This window comes from Aquarana catesbeiana, linkage group LG02 (assembly GCF_042186555.1).
Source record: "Aquarana catesbeiana isolate 2022-GZ linkage group LG02, ASM4218655v1, whole genome shotgun sequence".
NCBI lineage: Eukaryota > Metazoa > Chordata > Amphibia > Anura > Ranidae > Aquarana > Aquarana catesbeiana.
This window is the reverse complement of record NC_133325.1, coordinates 615,833,608-615,854,763: the sequence shown is the minus strand read 5'-3', so window position 1 is coordinate 615,854,763 and position 21,156 is coordinate 615,833,608. Positions and strand designations below refer to the sequence as shown.

The 21,156-nt window shown below is 45.9% G+C and overlaps 1 long non-coding RNA gene across 1 annotated transcript; it reads right to left on the bottom strand.

Annotated features, from left to right (window-relative positions):
* Positions 1 to 8,872: 8,872 nt before the first annotated feature.
* Positions 8,873 to 9,082, bottom strand: LOC141130041 (uncharacterized). The gene is made up of 2 exons (XR_012241962.1): positions 8,991 to 9,082; positions 8,873 to 8,907 (listed from the first exon to the last, which is right to left on the bottom strand). It is a non-coding gene; the product is annotated as an uncharacterized lncRNA (long non-coding RNA).
* Between the last annotated feature and the right edge of the window lie 12,074 nt (positions 9,083 to 21,156).

Genomic DNA, 21,156 nt, shown 5'->3' with positions numbered 1-21,156 from the left:
ACACAGTATCTCACAAAAGTGAGTACACCCCTCACATTTTTGTAAATATTTTATTATATCTTTTCAGGTGACAACACTAAAGAAATTATACTTTGCTACAATGTAAAGTAGTGAGTGTACAGCTTGTATAACAGTGTACATTTGCTGTCCCCTCAAAATAACTCAACACCCAGCCATTAATGTCTAAACCACTGGCAACAAAAGCGAGTACACCCCTAAGCGAAAACGTCCAAATTGGGACCAATTAGCCATTTTCCCTCCCCGGTGTCATGTGACTCGTTAGTGTTACAAGGTCTCAGGTGTGAATGGTGAGTGAGTGTGTTAAATTTGGTGTTATCACTCTCTCATATTGGTCATTAGAAGTTCAGCATGGCAAATCGTGGCAAAGAACTCTGAGGATCTGAAAAAAAGAATTGTTGCTCTACATAAAGATGGCCTAGGCTATAAGAAGATTGCCAAGAACCTGAAACTGAGCTGCAGCATGGTGGCCAAGACCATACATTGGTTTACGTGGACAGGTTCCAGTCAGAACAGGCCTCACCATGGTCGACCAAAGAAGTTGAGTGCACGTGCTCAGCGTCATATCCAGATGTTGTCTTTGAGAAATAGATGTATGAGTGCTGCCAGCATTGCTGCAGAGGTTGAAGGGGTGGGGAGTCCGCCTGTCAGTGCTCAGACCATACGCTGCACACTGCATTAAATTGGTCTGCATGACTGTCATCCCAAAAGGAAGCCTCTTCTAGAGATGATGCACAAGAAAGTCTGCAAACAGTTTGCAAGCAGACTAAGGTCACAGATTACTGAAACCATGTTCTGTGGTCTGATGAGACCAAGATAAACCTATTTGGTTCAGATGATGTCAAGCGTGTGTGGCAGCAGCCAGGTGAGGAGTACAAAGACAAGTGTGTCTTGCCTACAGTCAAGCATGGAGGTGGCAGTGTCATGGTCTGGGGTTGCATGAGTGCTGGAGGTACTGGGGAGCTACAGTTCATTGAGGAAACCATGAATGCCAACATGCACTGTGACACAATGAAGCAGAGCATGATACCCTCTCTTTGGAGACTAGGCCGCAGGGCAGTATTCCAACATGATAATGACCCCAAACACACCTCCAAGACAAACACTGCCTTGCTAAAGAAGCTGACGGTAAAGGTGATGGACTGGCCAAGCATGTCTCCAGACCTAAACTCTAATGAGCATCTGTGGGTCATCCTCAAACAGAAGGTGGAGGAGCGCAAGGTCTCTAACATCCATCAGCTGTGTGATGTCATCATGGAGGCATGGAAGAGGACTCCAGTGGCAACCTGTGAAGCTCTGGTGAACTCCATGCCCAAGGGGTTAAGACAGTGCTGTAAAAAATAATTGTGGCCACACAAAATATTGACACTTTGGGCCCAATTTGGACATTTTCACTTAGGGGTGTACTCACTTTTGTTGCCAGCGGTTTAGATATTAATGACTGTGTGTTGAGTTATTTTGAGGGGACAGCAAATTTACACTGTTATACAAGCTTTACACTCACTACTTTAAATTGTAGCAAAGTGTCATGTCTTCAGTGTTGTCACATGAAAAGATATAATAAAATATTTACAAAAATGTAAGGGGTGTACTCACTTTTGTAAGATACTGTATATATATATATATATATATACTATATTAACAAAAGTATTCTGATGCCTGCACATGAACTTTAATGGCATCCCAAAAAGAAAGGGGGGGAGGGGGGTGGGACTTTAAATGAGGTGAGTACACATGGCCAGAAGATGAGTAGATATCAAAATATCAAAAACATGTTTTAATTGGTGAAACAAGGAACAAAATTACATGATACATGCAGCAATGAATACAATTGTCAATCACATATCACAGACCATATATAGAAACAAACATTAGTAGCAACCAGCCAACCACTGTGTGGTATGGAACAAATCCTGGATGTAGTAAAAACACTTAAAATTACATGGTAGATTGAGAACTTAAGATAATGTATCGAGTAGGGACGTCTGCATAAGAATAAGTGCATCCAAATAACTGACACGTTTCATGGATATTCCACTCTTCAGGGGCAGGTACACGCAAATCTATAAAAAACAAAACATGAGTAGACTAGTATGATCCAATATTATAACCCTCAACGGGGAGGATATGTACAAAAAGAAAGGGAGAGTGCTACTCATCTCTATGAGTACATACATCACAATAAGTCTGGAAAATGGGGGACGACGAGTCAGAGGCTGTCCAAATTGTCTGTACCGGAAACTGTGAAAGGGACCCGCAGAGGGACTGGGTGCATAAACATGATCCCCAAGAAAACAAAGGACAAAGATCCAGATAGTGGTGTGTGTGGACTTCATATCTAAAAATATATATTGAGTATACTGTAAATATTCTATATTGTGGGACGTTGCTAGAGCCCAACACCAAGGTGCAGGTGAACGAGTGAGTGTAAAGGGAAATAGTGTGTGAGGAGTGTTCTGCTTCGTGTTATTGAACTGTTGTATAACACTAGTCAGACAGCTTAACAATAATTCAGAAGTCAAGAAACGTGAGACATCAGATCTGTATGTATTCTTTATCCCGAATAACTTTGTAAAACTACAACATAAGCATAAACAAACATATGTGTCAGTACATTAAACATTATACAGTTCTTCTTCATGCAGTGTATTAGATACAGGAGCAGTAATGAAATGAAGGAAATACAGTTCCAGGTTAAAGGTTACTGCCTTTTACTATGAGGAGAATCCTACTTCCTTCAAGCTCTGGCAAAGTAATACCATCTCTGACCACTAGATGGCAACAACATAAACTAACATTACAGTATAAACTGTAACAGCACATAGCACATATTAATATGAACAATATGGGCAGAACACTCCCTGTCTGGCATAATTTATTATGTCATTACCTGAATAACTACTGCTATGCAGAAAAAACATATATAGGAAAATGTAATCCTAGCTAGTCCGAGATCAAAACTATAATGTCAGTTATAGGTCTGAGATAAATTCTGGCGGTCTCATTTTTTACAGTTTTGACCTCCACCTTTCTAACCTTGCCATCCCTGCTTGGTAGAGCATTGACAATAAGTCCTACGGGCCACTCATTCCTGCCCTCTTGGCTGTCCTTCAACAGAACAACATCACCCACTTTTACGTTTGGGCGATCCTCAGTCCATTTCCTACGGCGTTGCAGATTTGACAGATACTCTCTCCTCCATCTTTTCCAAAAGGTGTCTGCCAAGCATTGTACTTGCTTCCATTGTTTTGCATGAACTTGTGTTGTACTTATGGTCCCAGATGGAGCAGACAAAGAGTTCATCTTTTGAGTCAACAACATTGCTGGGGTAAGGACCATAGGTGTATCGGGGTCTGAGGACACAGGAACTAAAGGCCTGGCATTCATAATAGCCGTAACCTCTGCCATAAAGGTGCTTAAAGTCTCATGGGTCAAGTGAGCAGGTTTGGTTTGTAGCAACATAGCGTCCAAGATTCGCCTGGCAATACCTATAAGTCTCTCCCAGACACCACCCATATGTGAGGAGTGTGGCGGATTAAAGACCCATGTACATCCTCTGTCTTGGAGAAAGTCTTGCAATTGTGATTCGCTGTCACAAATGTTAAGTTCTTTGCAGGCTCCCACAAAGTTTGTCCCTCTGTCAGAACGGAGCAGTTTTGCTGGGCCACGAATTGAGAAGAATCTCCTCAAGGCATTAATAAAGCTTGATGTTGACATGGCTTCAAGTAGCTCTATGTGTACAGCTCGGGTGGACAAACAAGTGAAAAGGACTGCCCATCGTTTGCTGTCCGCACTGCCTCCTCTAGTGCGACGGGTTAAAACAGACCATGGACCAAATACATCTGGGCCCACATTGGTGAAAGGTGGTTGAGCAATTACTCTGTCCTCTGGTAGCTCTGCCATCTTTTGACTTTGTAATTTTCCTCGCAGTTTGCGACAGATGACACATTTGTGTATAACAGCTGATACCAAGCGTTTGCCACCAAGAATCCAGAGACCTGCGGATCTAATTGCACCTTCTGTGATGTGTCGCCCTTGGTGAACTACTTGTTCATGATGGTACCTAACAAGCAGTGTCGTAACGTGGTGATCATAAGGTATAATGACAGGCTGTTTCTCTTCTTCTGAAAGTTCAGCAAGAGACAAACGTCCTCCTACTCTCAACAACCCATTCTTGTCTAAAAAGGGGCTAAGCCTCCTAAGACGGCTTTGTTTTGGGAATGACTTTTGTTTTTTGATGCAGTCAATTTCCTTCTGGAAATGTTTGTTTTGAACAGAAGAAATTATAACAGACTTTGCTTGAGCAAGTTCTACTAGATTGACCTGTTCATGGAAACTTTCCCACCTCCTGACCTGATCGCTATTGGTTTCTCTCCGGAAGGTTTTAGCGACATGGATGAGTCTGGCTAGGGTCTTAACTAATATCTTCCAACAAGAAAATCTATCAAAGCAATGTGAGTGAAGTGTGGCTTCAGAAGCTTTGGTACTGAAACTTGTCATTTCTGATCTGATTTCAGGGTCAGCTTCGGGCTCTATGAGTGGATAAACATTAGCAGTGTCTATCTGCTCACAGTGTGGTTGGTACAGAAAGGATGGGCCTGAGAACCATATAGAGTTCTGAAGGCATGCTGCTTGAGTAGGTCTAGTGGCATAATCTGCAAGGTTTTGCTCCGTAGATACATAGAACCACTGATCTGGGTGTGAAGATAGCCTGATTCTATTCACTCTGTTGGAGACATACAGATGGAACCTCCTAGTGGTGCTGCAAATGTACCCTAGGACAGTCTTGCTATCAGTGAAGAATTTCACAGCATCAAAGTCAGTGTCTAGTTCATCTGTGATTAGCTCATACATTTCGACTGCAAGTACAGCAGCACACAACTCTAAACGAGGAATCGTGTGGGCTGGTTTAGGGCTTAATTTGGACTTTCCCATCACAAATCCAACATGACACACATTTTCTGCATCAGTTACTTTCAAGTAAGCTACCGCACCTATAGCTGTGGTGGATGCATCTGAGAAGATGCACAGTTCTTTCCTGCAAGCTGATGATAGAGATAAGGGCACATAGCATCTGTCTATCTTTAGGTGCTCTAAGGCTTGCAAGGATTCTGTCCATCCCATTCACTTTTCCCAGATGACAGTTCTCGAACTAAGACCTTGCCTTTTATTGTCACAGGTGAAACAAACCCTAGGGGGTCATAGAGGTTACTTACGGCAGATAGAATGCCTCTGCGTGTAAAAGGCTTTTCCCTTGAGGAAACTCTGAAGACAAAACTATCTGTTTCTAGATCCCAACTTAGGCCTAGGCTTTTCTGCAGGGGAAGGGTGTCTGTACCTAGGCAAAGATCTTTAAGGTCCTTAGCTCTGTCTGCTACAGGGAAGGCTTCCATTACTTTTTGGCTGTTGGAAGCGATTTTATGAAGACGCAGGTTGGATTCTGCCAGCATTTGCTTTGCTTTACTGAGGATGGAAATTGCCTCTTCGGGTGTGCTAGCAGAAGCGAGTCCATCATCTACATAAAAATGCCTTAATACGAAGTGTTTGGCTTCTTGTCCATAGCACTCTGCATTTTTCTGGGCAGCCTTTTGCATGCAGTATATAGCGACAGCAGGAGAGGGGCTATTACCAAATACATGCACTTTCATTCTGTACTCGACAATTTCTTTGTCTATGTCATTGTCTTTGTACCAGAGAAAACGTAAAAAGTCTCTGTGGTCTTCTCTGACGAGAAAGCAATAAAACATTTGGCGCACATCTGCTGTGAAAGCAACGGGCTCTTTTCTGAAGCGCATGAGGACACCTAGCAAGGTATTGTTTAGGTCAGGGCCACTCAACAGTACGTCATTTAAAGAGACTCCTTTATACTCTGCGCTGGAATCAAACACTATTCTGATTTGGTCAAGTTTGTGTGGATGGTAAACACTGAACATTGGTAGATACCAGTGTTCCCTGTCTGTTTCAAGTGGTCCTGCAACTTCAGCGTGGTCATTGTCTAGCATCCCTTTAATGAATTCAGTGAAATCTCTTTTAACTTCTGGCTTCCTCTGCAGAGTTTTGCTGAGTGAATGCAAACGCTTCATGGCTTGTTCCCTGTTACTAGGCAAAACACGTCTGGGTGTGCGAAAGGGAAGAGGGGCCACCCAACTGTGATTGTCATCTTGGTAAGCCTCTCTATCCATAATCTGCAAGAAGGTCTGATCCTCTATAGAGAGGGCTTGTTTATCATCATCTTTAGTTTTCTGGAACACTGTAATCCCTAGATTGTCTGTCTCAATGTTGGAATTGACTTCTTCTTTACCATATAGACTAGAGGAGTCACAGTGTTGTGTTGACCTGCCAAAGCTTTCCTTGACAATGAAGTTGTTGTGACAGGGACTGAGTAGGGATATGCGTCCATTTTAACACAGATGTCTTCAAAGTGGTAATATTGTCAGGCTGGTGCACTGTCCCCAGGCAAACTTCTCCTACAATGACCCACCGCAGGTCCAGTCTCTGTGCATTGGGGGCATTATAAGGTCCATTGATTTGCTGGCGCACCTTGTGAACCTGAAGGATGTCTCTCCCAAGAAGTAGAAGGATAGATACATCTGGCTCAACAGCTGGGATAAGGTGAGTAATTGAGCGGAGGTGAGGGTGGTGATGGGCTACTTCTGGAGAGGGAATCTCAGTTTTGTCGTCAGGTATCATGCCACACTCTATTAGGGTAGGAAGTGGAAACTGCACTTTCTTATTGAAGGATTCAATGGTAAAGTCAGAAGCTCTTCTCCCTGTGGTTTCAATTGTCCCCGCACATGTCCTTAGAGTGTATGGAACTGCACTTGCCTTAAGATTAAAGATATCAAAGAAGTCTGACTTTGCAAGGGATCTGTTGCTCTGTTCATCTAGCACTGCATACATTTTCACTGCCCTTTCTCTCTTGCCAGTGGGATACACAGTCACTAAACAGATTTTGGAGCATGAACGTGCACTCTTGCCTTGTCCGCATACTTCAGTGCAATTAGACATTACTGAGGAGAGTGGGGTCTCTTGTTGCTCCCTGCCCTGATCTTTCCTGGGTTCTACAGTCTAGTGGGGCAGGAGCAGGGCCTGGGTGCAAAGCTGCAATATGTCTCTCACTGCCACATTCTGTACATTCTACTGGTATTTTGCAGTCTTTAGCAACGTGATAAGTAGATCCGCAACACTTGAAACAGATGCCGTTCTGTTTAAGAAGGACATCCGCTCTGCAATAGGTTTGCTTCTAAAGCCTTTGCATTTCTTTAGTGGATGTGGTTTTTTGTGTATTGGGCAATGTCTATCAGGGTTTTCTATGGTGTGTACCTTGTGGGTGCTTTGATAGTCTGTGACTTCTGAAGGTACAGCTGTTTTGTGTGTGGATACAGAGGTCCTACCGTGAGGTCTGTGAGGTTTCTCAGGTCTGTGTGATTGATTGCCGCTGGTGGTGAAGGCGAAACTGGGATCACTTCGGATTTTCGCTTGCTGTCTGACAAACCTAGAAAACACAGAGAAAGGGGGAAAAGCGACTCCATAATCTTCTTTGAATTTACCTCCCACAGACATCCACTTGTCTTGCAGATTTGAGGGTAGTTTCTCTACTATGGGATTAGTGCCTCTAGCTGTATCTAGGTATGAAAGTCCTGGCAAGTAGCCATCTTCTTTGGCATATTCTATCTCTAGTAGAAGATCACTTAGTTCTTGTAGCCGCACGTTATCTCTGTAGCCCACTTTGGGAAAGACTTCAAGTTTTTTCAGCAGTGCTTCTTCTATTACCTCTGGGGATCCATACGTTTCTTCTAGTCTTTTCCAGGTCATGTTGAGTCCTGCTGCAGGGTTGAACAGGTTTGCTCTTCTCATCCTCTTAGCATGCTCTGCTGACTCTGTACCAAGCCATTTTATCATTAAATTAAGCATTTCTGCTGGTGAAAAGTTCAGACCTTCAGTGGCATTCAGAAAGGAAGATTTCCATGCCCAATAGTTTTCAGGACAGTCATCAAATTGGAGAAAGCCTGAGCTTACCATTTCTTTGCGGATGAGATATTTGGTGACATCCACTGCACATTGTTGTTCGCACATGTAATCTATAGGTTGAGGCGATGGGAACACTTGTTTTTTGCTCTTAGGGGTTTCTGGTGCTTCATTCTTGATTTGCTGGCAGCCGCTGACCTCATGTGGTTGATTGGGCCTGCTCAGGGGGCTTGTTGATTTCGGCCTTAATTCCTTTGCTTCAGGTTTAAGAGACTGTTCCTTTGCATGCGCAGTAGTAAGGTTCTGGATGTACTCACTTGTACGATCTGCAGAGAATAGAGGTTTTCCTGGAACCTCTGAGTCTTTATATGATTTTTCACTTCCAGAACGACTTGTTCCCATGTAGGCAGCGGGTTCTGCTTCAGCAGCTGCAGCAGCAGTCTGTCGCTGCAGGATGAGCAATTTTGATTTTAATTCCGCTTCTTCTTGTGCGATAGCAGCTTTCTTTGCTGCTAACTCCTGCATCATCATGGCTTCTTTTTCTGCATACTGTAGCTGGATGCGGGCGGCTTCTGCCTTGGCACGAGCTTTAACTGCTGAGGACATCTTGCTAGCCTGTGAAGATCTAGACACATGCGAATGTGCATCGTCTTGCTGGGCGCTGGGAACGTTCTCCCTGCCTTGCTGTGTCGGCGGTAGCATGTCATCAGCCTGGTACTTTGTTCCTGATCTAAGACTCATGCTGCAGTAATGGCGTCTCAGTTTATTCCAGACTGCCACGTGGATGTCTTTTTACTGTTCTGCTTCATGTTATTGAACTGTTGTATAACACTAGTCAGACAGCTTAACAATAATTCAGAAGTCAAGAAACGTGAGACATCAGATCTGTATGTATTCTTTATCCCGAATAACTTTGTAAAACTACAACATAAGCATAAACAAACATATGTGTCAGTACATTAAACATTATACAGCAGCCTCACTCTATCAGTAAGAGTACTCACAGACAATTCCATCATTAGTCCAGGAATAGTTTAAGAGCTCTTCTTCATGCAGTGTATTAGATACAGGAGCAGTAATGAAATGAAGGAAATACAGTTCCACGTTAAAGGTTACTGCCTTTTACTATGAGGAGAATCCTACTTCCTTCAAGCTCTGGCAAAGTAATACCATCTCTGACCACTAGATGGCAACAACATAAACTAACATTACAGTATAAACTGTAACAGCACATAGCACATATTAATATGAACAATATGGGCAGAACAAGGAGGAAAGAGCAGATCAGAGATAAAAAAAAAAAAAAGAAAACCATGAAACAGGTATGGATGACAAAAATAAGAGTGAACCTCTGTGAGCATGAACAGGAAAAGAATAACCATGTAATAACCTGTTACTGATGTTGAAAAGTGAATTCCAAGTAGTGTGCAGTGTGCACAAAAAGTTGCTGCCATGAGGACTGGCTAGCACAGAGTGAGGATGTTAAATACACTAGGCACACCCCACAGGCTCCTCCCAACATCACATAGGTACATCCAGAGAGGAAGAGAGGCGTTCACGCCCGAGCAGCAGCCGCCACCCATGGAGGCTGGAGACACCCTCCTCCATATGGTGACACCAGGTGTAAAAATTCAAAAACGCCAGTGCCAAGAAGCCCTGTGGGGACATCACATGCATGGTGTGATGCCGATTTGCAGTAGAGGCAAGCCCACCCGATCCCCCGCATCACCCAATGCAAAAATGGGGGGGGTGGAAGGCTGTCATGAAGATCCTGCCAGTAACCGGCGTCCCAGGCGCACGGGAACCCGGCCACGGGTCCCATTGCGCATGCGCGCGTTCACGGGTGCGGTCACGCACGGGCACGCGCGCGCGCACTCCCGCTGGTGTCAGGCGGGCTATTTAAACCTGCCTGTCACACTCCATCCCCGCTGTCTGCTCTACAGCGTTCTGTGAGTGTTACCTGATCTGATCTGTGTATCCTGTTATCTGACCCGGCTTCCTGTTTGACGATCCTGCTATCTGCCTGCACCAGACCCTCTTGGCTTGCCTGACTATCCCTCTGCATTACCCCTGGTACCTCTGCTGTCCGAACGTTACTGACCACCGGCTTGTTGACCCTCCGCTGTGTTCATCAGCTTCCAGTCTGCTATTACCTGCTGTTGTTCCTGGTTCCAGTCCAGCTTCCAGTCTGCTATTACCTGCTGTTGTTCCTGGTTCCAGTTCTGCATTCCAGTCTCTGTCCTCGGTCTACACCTCAGACTACTGACTCCAGAGGGTGCCACCACTACTGGACTTTTAGCAACCGTTGATCCTGCCAGGCACCCATACCACTCTTCACTCCTGGCCCTCTGTCTCCATTCCAGGGGAACGGGAGTGGGAGCTGTAAGGGAGGTCTTTTCCTGCACTTCAGGCTCACAACCTACCAGGTACGTGACAGTAGCAGACAGCCATGTCTGAGCCTGAGCAGGGAACGTCTCCCATGGAGGAACTCTGTGCACACCTGGCAGGATTGACTGAAGCAGTCAAAAATCTGCAGCAAGGATACACCAGACTGGAGGAACGAGTGTTAACCCTGTCTAACCCCATTGGGGCCCAGGGAGCTTCCTCTGCTCCTGCTCCTTCAGTTGGGCCTTCCTCAACGGTGGTGATGCTCCCTCCGGAACCTAAGGTTCCCACACCTGAACGTTTCTTCAGAAATCGCCATAAGTTCAGAGCCTTCCGCAACTCCTGCGAACTATTTTTTGCTCTTCAGCCACGTACCTTTTCCCTGGAGGCTACAAAGGTGGGCTACGTAATCTCTCTACTCTCTGGTGACCCCCAAACCTGGGCCCATCGCCTCTTAGAGCAAAAGGACATATCTCTGACCAACCTCTCCACTTTCTTTGATGCACTAGGCCAGTTATATGATGACCCCCAGCTATCTGTAACTGCAGAGGCGGCTCTACACACCCTTCAACAAGGGCGCAGAGCAGCAGAGGATTATGTGGCTGAATTCAGGAAGTGGAGTGCGGATGCTAACTGGAACGATGCGGCTCTCCGTTATCAATTTCGGTTGGGACTTTCTGATCCTCTGAAGGATGAACTGGCCAGGGTGGGTACACCACAGACTTTAAATGCTTTAATCGATCTAGCTATCCAGATCGATCGACGCCTACGAGAGCGCAGGTCTGAGAGAGCTATGGGGTCTTCTCGTCCAACTTGGGTTACCCCTAAGGTTCCCCATCACCCATCATCAACACCACCTACCTCCACGCTAAACTTACCTGAGCCAATGCAATTAGGAGTCCTGCAGCCTTCACTCGCCCCAGAGGAACGACAACGTCGTTGAGCAAATAACTTGTGCCTGTATTGTGGGGAACCCAGGCACTATGTCAGGAACTGTCCCCTTAAACTCCATAAGTGTTTATCCCTATCTACTGATTATGTGACATCTCTGGTTAAAAATACCACTCACCTTGCTCTTCCTCTTCTGCTACAGCTTCCAGGGAAGGATCTACAAATCACCCCATTATTGACTCAGGAGCTTGCAGCTGTTTCATGGATTCTCGTTTTGCCATCCAACACCAAATACCTTTGTCACCTAAAGCCCATGGACTCTCTATCCATCTAGCTAATAGGACCGCTATCAAGTCTGGACCTGTCACCCAAGAGACTATGCCAATACCCATTTTCGTTTCCAACGTCCATCAGAAACAGCTGCGCCTGGACATTATCGCTTCACCCCTGTTCCCCATAATACTCGGCATGCCATGGTTACAGGCCCATAATCCGGACATAAATTGGATCACGGGTGAGGTGACCTTTCCCTCTCCTTACTGCCAACAGTTTTGCAGAACCCAGAACATCCAGGAGAACTCTACTCTGTTATGCCTAGATACAGATCCTAGTCTACATCAATCCATTCCTTCCACCTATCATGATTTCCTGGACGTATTTAGTAAACAGAGGGCAGAGGTGTTACCCCCTCACCGGACCTATGACTGTCCCATTGAGTTACTTCCTGGTGCTGAAATTCCTTTTGGAAGAATATTTCCCCTGACTGAGGTGGAGCAAGGGGCATTGAAGGAATACATTGACGAAAACCTCAAAAGAGGCTTCATTCGTCCATCCACGTCCCCCGCAGGTGCAGGCATCTTCTTCGTGCAGAAAAAAGATAAAACCCTCAGGCCGTGTGTGGATTACCGCGAACTAAACAAAATTACTGTGAAGAATCGGTACCCTCTCCCCTTAGTACCAGAGTTGTTTCAGAGACTGGGGACGGCTACCATATTCACCAAACTTGATCTCCGTGGGGCCTACAATTTAGTTCGTATTAGGGATGGAGACGAATGGAAGACCGCTTTTCGTACCCGTTATGGACATTTTGAGTACCTCGTGATGCCTTTCGGCCTGTGTAATGCCCCTGCCACATTTCAATACTTTATTAATGATGTGTTACGTGACTTTCTAGACCTGTTTGTCATCGTCTATTTAGACGACATATTGATTTTCTCTTGTTCCCTTGAATCCCATCGCAGGCACGTCAGAAGTGTATTGGGCCGACTTCGACAACACGGTCTATATGCAAAGGCTGAAAAATGTGAATTCGAACAGGAAAGTATTCCATTTTTAGGGTTAGTTATTTCCAGTAAGGGCATTAAAATGGACCCCCAGAAGGTCACGGCTGTTCTAGATTGGCCAGTCCCGACTGATAAGAAGGGAATCCAGCGATTCGTTGGATTCGCTAATTTTTACCGCAAATTTATTAAGGGGTTCTCAGCCATCATTGCACCCATCACACAGCTTACCAAACAGGGTACACGCTTCCATTGGTCGGCCGAGGCTCAAAAGGCTTTTGAGACTCTCAAGGGCCTTTTCACCTCCGCCTCTGTACTAAAGCATCCAGATTCCTCTCTGCCATTTATTCTAGAAGTGGATGCATCTGAAATTGCTGTAGGAGCAGTATTATCCCAAAGACAGGGAACCAAGGCCCTGCTGCATCCTGTGGCCTTCTTTTCTCGTAAGTTATCCACGGCAAAGAGAAATTATGATGTGGGTGACAGAGAGTTGTTGGCAATCAAGTCAGCATTGGAGGAGTGGCGCTATCTGTTGGAGGGTGCCGCTCATCCAGTTTTAATCTTTACAGATCATAAGAACCTGGAGTATTTGAGGTCTGCAAAGAGGTTGAAACCACGTCAGGCCAGGTGGGCTCTCTTTTTCTCCAGGTTCTCCTTCCATGTCACTTACCGTCCTGGCTCCAAGAATACCAAACCTGACGCCCTGTCTAGGATGTTTCACAAACCTCAAGAGATTTCCCCTCCAGACACCATTTTGTCTCCGGGGAACTTTCTTCTACTTCAGGGAAACCTGCTTTCCCAGATTAAACAGGCCTCCGCAGGAATAGAATCTTCCATAAAGACAGAGCTCCAGGTTAAGGATGGGTTATTGTGGCATGAGAGTAGGATCTTTATACCTGAAACACTACGAGTTCCAGTACTAGAGCTTTGTCACGATCATGCGCTGGCTGGGCATTTCGGTGTTTCTAAAACCACTGGTTTGGTTCAGCGCACCTTCTGGTGGCCTCAGCTATGCAAAGATTGTAAAGAGTTTGTAGAGTCCTGTACCACCTGCCTTAGGAACAAAGGGCACAAAACAAAGGCATGGGGTCTACTAAAACCCTTGCCTGTCCCAGATAGACCCTGGAAAATGCTCTCTATAGATTTTATTGTAGAACTACCCCCGGCCGGGGGCTTCACTTCAATCTTTGTCATAGTGGACCGGTTGTCGAAGATGGCGCACTTGTCCCAATGAAGGGTACCCCTTCAGCTACAGAAACAGCACAAGCATTCATTAAAGAGGTCGTCAGGCTCCATGGGGTACCAGTTTATATCATTTCAGATCGAGGGGTACAATTTACCTCTCGATTCTGGAGGGCTTTGTGTAAAACCTTGGACATTGAACTCTCATTTTCATCGGCTTATCACCCCCAGACTAATGGGCAAACAGAAAGAACAAACCAGACCCTTGAACAATATTTGCGCTGTTTTTCTTCCTTTGCCCAAGATAATTGGATTGCTGTTTTACCATTGGCCGAATTCGCTTATAACAATTCTATTCATTCTGCTATCAAGCAAACTCCGTTTTTTGCGAATTATGGTTTCCACCCCTCATTTTTACCAAATTCTCTTCCAGAATGCACAGTACCCGCAGTCCAGGAGAAATTGGATTTCTTTACCTCTAACAACCAAGTTTTACAGGACACCATGACCAGAACCCAGGAGTACAACAAAGCAACCTTCGATAAAAAGAGGCGAGGCGAGCTCTTACTTGCACCTGGGGATCAGGTATGGTTGTCCACCATAAATCTCAGGTTGGCCTGCCCTTCCAAGAAATTGGGTCCCAAATTTCTAGGACCATTCCCTGTTAAACGGAGAATTAATGAAGTTGCATATGAACTTGAACTCCCGGATTCACTAAAGGTACATCCAGTTTTTCACGTGTCCTTGCTTAAACCATCTATTACCAACCCATTTCCAGGTCAAAGTACAGATCCTCCTGATCCAATCCTGGTAGATGGGGAAGAGAAATTCGAGGTGGAGGCTATCATGGACCACAGGAAAAGAGGTAACCAAAATCAATTCTTAATAAAGTGGAAGGGGTTTGGCCCAGAGGAGAATTCTTGGGAACCAGAGGATAATATTCATGCTGAAGACCTGTTACAAGCTCATCCAGAGAAATTTTTTCAAAGGGGAATCTGGAGGCTGCCCCTTGGGGGGGGGGCAATGTCATGAAGATCCTGCCAGTAACCGGCGTCCCAGGCGCACGGGAACCCGGCCACGGGTCCCATTGCACACGCGCGCGCGTTTACGGGTGCGGTCACGCACGGGCACGCGCGCGCGCACTCCCGCTGGTGTCAGGCGGGCTATTTAAACCTGCCTGTCACACTCCATCCCCGCTGTCTGCTCTACAGCGTTCTGTGAGTGTTACCTGATCTGATCTGTGTATCCTGTTATCTGACCCGGCTTCCTGTTTGACGATCCTGCTATCTGCCTGCACCAGACCCTCTTGGCTTGCCTGACTATCCCTCTGCATTACCCCTGGTACCTCTGCTGTCCGAACGTTACTGACCACCTGCTTGTTGACCCTCCGCTGTGTTCATCAGCTTCCAGTCTGCTATTACCTGCTGTTGTTCCTGGTTCCAGTCCAGCTTCCAGTCTGCTATTACCTGCTGTTGTTCCTGGTTCCAGTCCAGCTTCTAGTCTGCTATTACCTGCTGTTGTTCCTGGTTCCAGTCCAGCGTTCCAGGCTACCTTCTGCTGTGTTCCAGCCCAGCGTTCCAGGCTATCTTCTGCTGTGTTCCAGTCCAGCGTTCCAGGCTATCTTCTGCTGTTGTTCCAGTCCAGCGTTCCAGGCTATTACCTGCTGTTGTCCCTGGTTCCAGTCCAGCTTCCAGTCTGCTATTACCTGCTGTTGTTCCTGGTTCCAGTCCAGCTTCCAGTCTGCTATTACCTGCTGTTGTTCCTGGTTCCAGTTCTGCATTCCAGTCTCTGTCCTCAGTCTACACCTCAGACTACTGACTCCAGAGGGTGCCACCACTACTGGACTTTCAGCAACCGTTGATCCTGCCAGGCACCCATACCACTCTTCACTCCTGGCCCTCTGTCTCCATTCCAGGGGAACGGGAGTGGAAGCTGTAAGGGAGGTCTTTTCCTGCACTTCAGGCTCACAACCTACCAGGTACGTGACAAAGGCGCTCACACCCCAAATCGCAGCTCCCAGACATAAGACAAATGAAGGAACAGCACAATAAATCCCAGTCCCACAATTAACCAGACCTACACACATATGGAAATGCTGGTGCTAAATGGATGTAAAATGGATAATTAGATAAGTCTGATAGGTCCAATGCGAGCAATTAAAAAACATTAATTTAATGGAATTCAAGACTTAGCCCATAGGGATCAATATTGAGATCGCCCACCCTTTGCAGCTATAGCAGCTTCAACTCTTCTGGGAAGGCTGTCCACAAGGTTTAGGAGTGTGTCTATGGGAATGTTTGACCATTCATCCAGAAGCACATTTGTGAGGTCAGGCACTGATGTGGACGAGAAGGCCTGACTCACAGTCTCCGCTCTAATTCATCCCAAAGGTGTTCTATCGGGTTGAGGTCAGGACTCTGTGCAGGCCAGTCAAGTTCCTCCACCCCAAACTCGCTCATCCATGTCTTTATGGACCTTGTTTTTTGCAAGAGATCCTACGATTCCATTGCAGTTGTCTGCAGGGATTAGGGATGAGCCGAACACCCCCCCCCCGGTTCGGTTCACATCCAGAACATGAGAACAGGCAAAAATTTGTTTGAACACGCGAACACAGTTAAAGTCTATGGGACACGAACATGAATAATCAACAGTGCTCATTTTAAAGGCTTATATGCAAGTTATTGGCATAAAAAGTGTTAGGGGACCTGGGTCCTGCCCCAGGGGACATGTATCAATGCAAAAAGAAATTTTAAAAACGGACGTTTTTTCGGGAGCAGTGATTTTAATAATGCATAAAGTGAAACAATAAAAGTGTAATATTCCGGGGGCGTGGCCTGACCTAGCAGGAAGATGGAAGCTTAATCCCTGAGCGCCTGCCACCACAGGGAAAAGCTGACTGGAATCTGAGGTAAAATTGCCCCTAAACTCCTCCAAATCATGGGGACTGCATCGCGAAACTCTTCTGCCTCCCGCTCCCGTTCCCCCCGCGAACAAATAGGGGATGGGGGTCATAATATTCCTGAAATGCTTCATCCTGGCAGAGGGAACATGGCGCCTTCCCGCCACTGACACTCACACTCTCAGGCTTCTGAGGTGGCCCCGACAGAACCGCCACACGCGGGATCTCCAAACGCTCACAGGGATAGAAATGGCATTATACTCTCACCACAGCCACACTTAAACATGCAGGACCTGCGGACCATATCAGCGGATATCAAAGACACCTTTGCCGCCATTTCGGAGCTCAGGCTTAATATCCGTGTGTTTAGTGTCAGCGTTCTCACAGTTGAAAGCGTGACTGAACGCCATGATGCGATTATCTGCAAAGCTGCAAATCGCATTGACTCCCACACATTACAAATGAGAGATATGCAACGCCATCTGGAAGACCTCGACAACAGAGGTTGGCGAAATAATCTCAGAGTCAGAGGACTGCCAGAGGCCATCGAGGGAGAACAAATAGCCCCCACCGTGACTGGAATCTTCAATGGTCTGCTTAATAGACCACCTCATACGCCCATTGACATGGAAAGGATCCAGCGGGCCTTACGTCCCAAAGGAAAGGAGAAGGATCCCCCGAGGGACATCATTTGCTGCATAATTGACTTCAAACTGAAGGAAGAAATTATCAGACAAGCAAGAAGGAAGCAGACCTCAAATTCTACATGATGGGAGAACACTTCAAATCTATCAGGACCTCTCAGGAATCACCTTACAGCACCAACGTGATCTGAAGCCTCTGCTGGATGCCCTTCGCACGAAAGGTATTCAATATAAATGGAAATTCCCGTTTTGCCTTTCTGCCTCCATCCAGGGCCACACGGCTCTCCTGAGAGTACCAGAGGATCTCCCACACTTCTTCAGAACCCTGGGCATACAACTGATAGATGCCACTAACTGGTATGCGGAGTTTCGTTGCGCAGTGACAAGCAAAGAATCCATGGAGGCGCAAGATACCAGGTACCGTAGGAGAAGGTCCCCATCAGCCCCCAGGCACCTTACCGGTACCCGCACTCACTTTCAGGAGGGCAGCCCCACAAAATCGCGGAGGCTCAGGAGAGCTTGCCGAGACAGTTAGCCGGCCTCTGATACACGCTACCATGCAATCTCAGTTAGTCCTGTTCGGCTTAAATCAGTTCTTTCACGCTGTTAACCTTTAATTCAATGTCTATGTGACTGACTTTCTTCAAGAGATTTTCAGCACAATAGAAGTTTTGCATCTTGTACTTGGTTCGGATTATGTCCCTGTCATAGACATTGCAAGTGTAGATAGAAAGCAGCAGCACTTGCCTATGGAATGAACACTGCCCATAGGTCTAGTGGAGTGTTCTAAAACTACATGACCCACAACACCCTGCAGTTTGTAACTGCCCCTGACCTGGCAGCAGTTCTGTACAGTGTCACTTCTGCCTACAATCTCCCTAAGGAAAAGCTTCAAGAACGTCTGATGAACACTGCAACTGTTACCTGGACAACGCCTCACACAGATCGTTGCACTCAAGGCTGACTTCCAAAGCCGCGTCTCACACAGTCTCCTCTTCCACTCCATCGCTGGCTGCAATGACTCGTGCACTGACTGAGGAGCCTACACGGACTATCCCCCTCCATCTACATGCCCTGTACAGGCACTCGCTGCTGGAAACTGATGTGGCACCTACCTGAAGGCTTATGCAGAGTGCACTACCTCCATCATCTGGCCTGTAACTTTATCTTTACCCATTAGTCACACTTGCTGGCATGTTAGACTGCACAGTGAGGTATGAGGTATATTCCACACTCATTCTATGGTAAATCTTCTAGTCTACAAGTTTAGTACTACTCAGACTTTCTAGTTGGAAATCTGTCACTGAATGCATGGTCAGCATGCGGACCGATTTACTTGTTTATTTACATGTTACTCCGGTTAGAGTGTTCTATCCCTCTTTTGAGATTTTTGTGATGTTCTTAGGCCCTATAAACGTCCTCTGTTTAATTACCTCACACGTTCTGAGGCCAACACTTTACCCATGAGAGGGCACCCACCTTTACAAACCTGGATTTAGCCATGATAGTATTTAATGGTGTTTTGGGTGCCTTCTGGTATGGGGGCTGGGTGGTGGTTTCAGAACTCCCAATATTTCTATAGGATGGTTCTTGTATGCTATTTTTGTAATGATGCATTTATGCACCCAAATCCCACCACCCAGCACTCATGTTTCTTTGAGAGTATCCCCTCACCCTATTATATATCTCCCAGAAAATACGTTCTCCACAACCTCCTCCCTTTATCACCTGAAGACCCTGTAGCGGTGGACTATACCATTCTTTCCTTTATCTATAGTCTTCCTTCACTGCTTGGTGATTGCCAATCCCCACACAATTGTGAGTCACAGTGCTGTTACACCCCTTAGGGTGCACACATCGTGCCCGCACTGTACTTTACCGATACTGTACAGTTTAGAGTTTGGGGCGCAAGTCACCCCCAAACCTCATCGGTTTCACCCCAGTTACCTCAACATTACACTTAAGCCTGCCATACACTGAACAGACCCACATCCTTATCGCCTAGGTCATCCCTCTCCCTTCACTCGTACTTATGGCGGATGACACAGACCCCCGGGCCTCACCGCCTGACCTACATAAGCACCTACAGACACTCAAACTCTGCTCAATCAATATACAAGGCCTTAACATCCCAGAGAAAAGGTATAAACTGTTCTATTTCCTACAATGATCGAAAATACATGTAGCACTTATACAGGAAACGCACTTCAGGATGAATAGCATCCCTAAACTGTATAATCACCAATTCCCACTGGTGTACCACGCTTCCAACACCGAGGCTAAATCCAAAGGAGTCTCAAACTTAATTTCTAAACAATGCCCCTGGCAGGTGACGGAAATTCAAAGAGACTCCCAAGGGAGATTCCTATTCATTAAAGGCACTCTGCACCACAGACCTGTCACAATAGCTAACATTTACGCCCCTAACTCGCAACAAGTGGCCTTTTTTAGAGACACCTTCCAACAACTTCTCAGCTTCCAATCGGGTACTCTGATAGTAGGAGGCGACTTCAACGTCACTCTGAAGCCCTTCCTTGACACATCCAACGGTGCTTCCTCCCTAACCTACAGAGCTCTACGAGCTATTAAATTGCAACTCAGCAACCTGTTACTTCACGATGCCTGGCGCACATTACACCCCAACACTAAGGACTTCACCTTCTTTTCTGCACCTCATAACAAATACTCCAGAATAGAGCACTTTTTCTTATCCCAAAATGATCTCACACACCTCTCAAAAGCTACGATTGAACCCATGGTGCTTTCTGATCACAACCCCATATTTATAACTCTAACCAGGTCCAACATATGGCGACTTGATAATTCTCTACTGACTGACCTAGACCATATACAACAAATTACCACGAGCCTCACCCACTACTTTGCCGAAAATACAACGGAAGACACCTCTTCCATCTCCCAAGTTAAGAAAGCGGCCCATACCATTCACAAAATTACAACACTGACTGGCGATGCCCTTGTTACTACGGATGACATCTCTGACCATTTTGTTCAGTACTTCTCCAAACTATACAACCTCCCCACCACTCTCTCCCTGCAGTCACCTTGGACCGAATGACAGCCATTACAGACTTCCTTGCACAATACTGTTCCTCCCCCTCTCTCCTGATGAATCCTCGGACCTTGATCTCCCACTCTCAGGAGAAGAAATTTTAACTGCATTAAAACAAATGAAACCAGACAAAAGCCATGGCCCAGATGGCCTGACAGTTAGCTATTATAAGTCCTTCCCAGACACCCTCATTCCCCAACTCACCAAAGCCTTCAAAAATCTATCACCAACCTCTAATACGATGAGGGACATGGTTGAAGCACACCTCACTCTCATTCCCAAACAAGGCAAAGACCCCTCATTGGCCTCTAATAGGGATGAGCCAAACACCCCCCTGTTCGGTTCGCACCAGAACATGCGAACAGTCAAAAAATTTGATCAAACACGCGAACACCGTTAAAGTCTATGGGACACGAACATGAATAATCAAAAGTGCTAATTTGAAAGGCTTATATGCAAGTTATTGTCATAAAAAGTGTTCGGGGACCTGGGTCTGACCTCAGGTGACATGGATCAATGCAAAAAAAAGTTTTAAAAATGGCCGTTTTTTTCAGGAGCAGTGATTTTAATAATGCTTAAAGTGAAACAATAAAAGTGTAATATTCCTTTAAATTTCGTATCTGAGGGGTGTCTATAGTATGCCTGTAAAGGGGCGTATGTTTCCCGTGTTTAGAACAGTCTGACAGCAAAATGACATTTCAAAGGAAAAAAAGTCATTTAAAACTACTTGCGGCTTTTAATGAATTGCCGGTCCGACAATACACATAAAAGTTAAATGATAAAAAGGCATGGGAATTCCCCACAGGGGAACCCCGA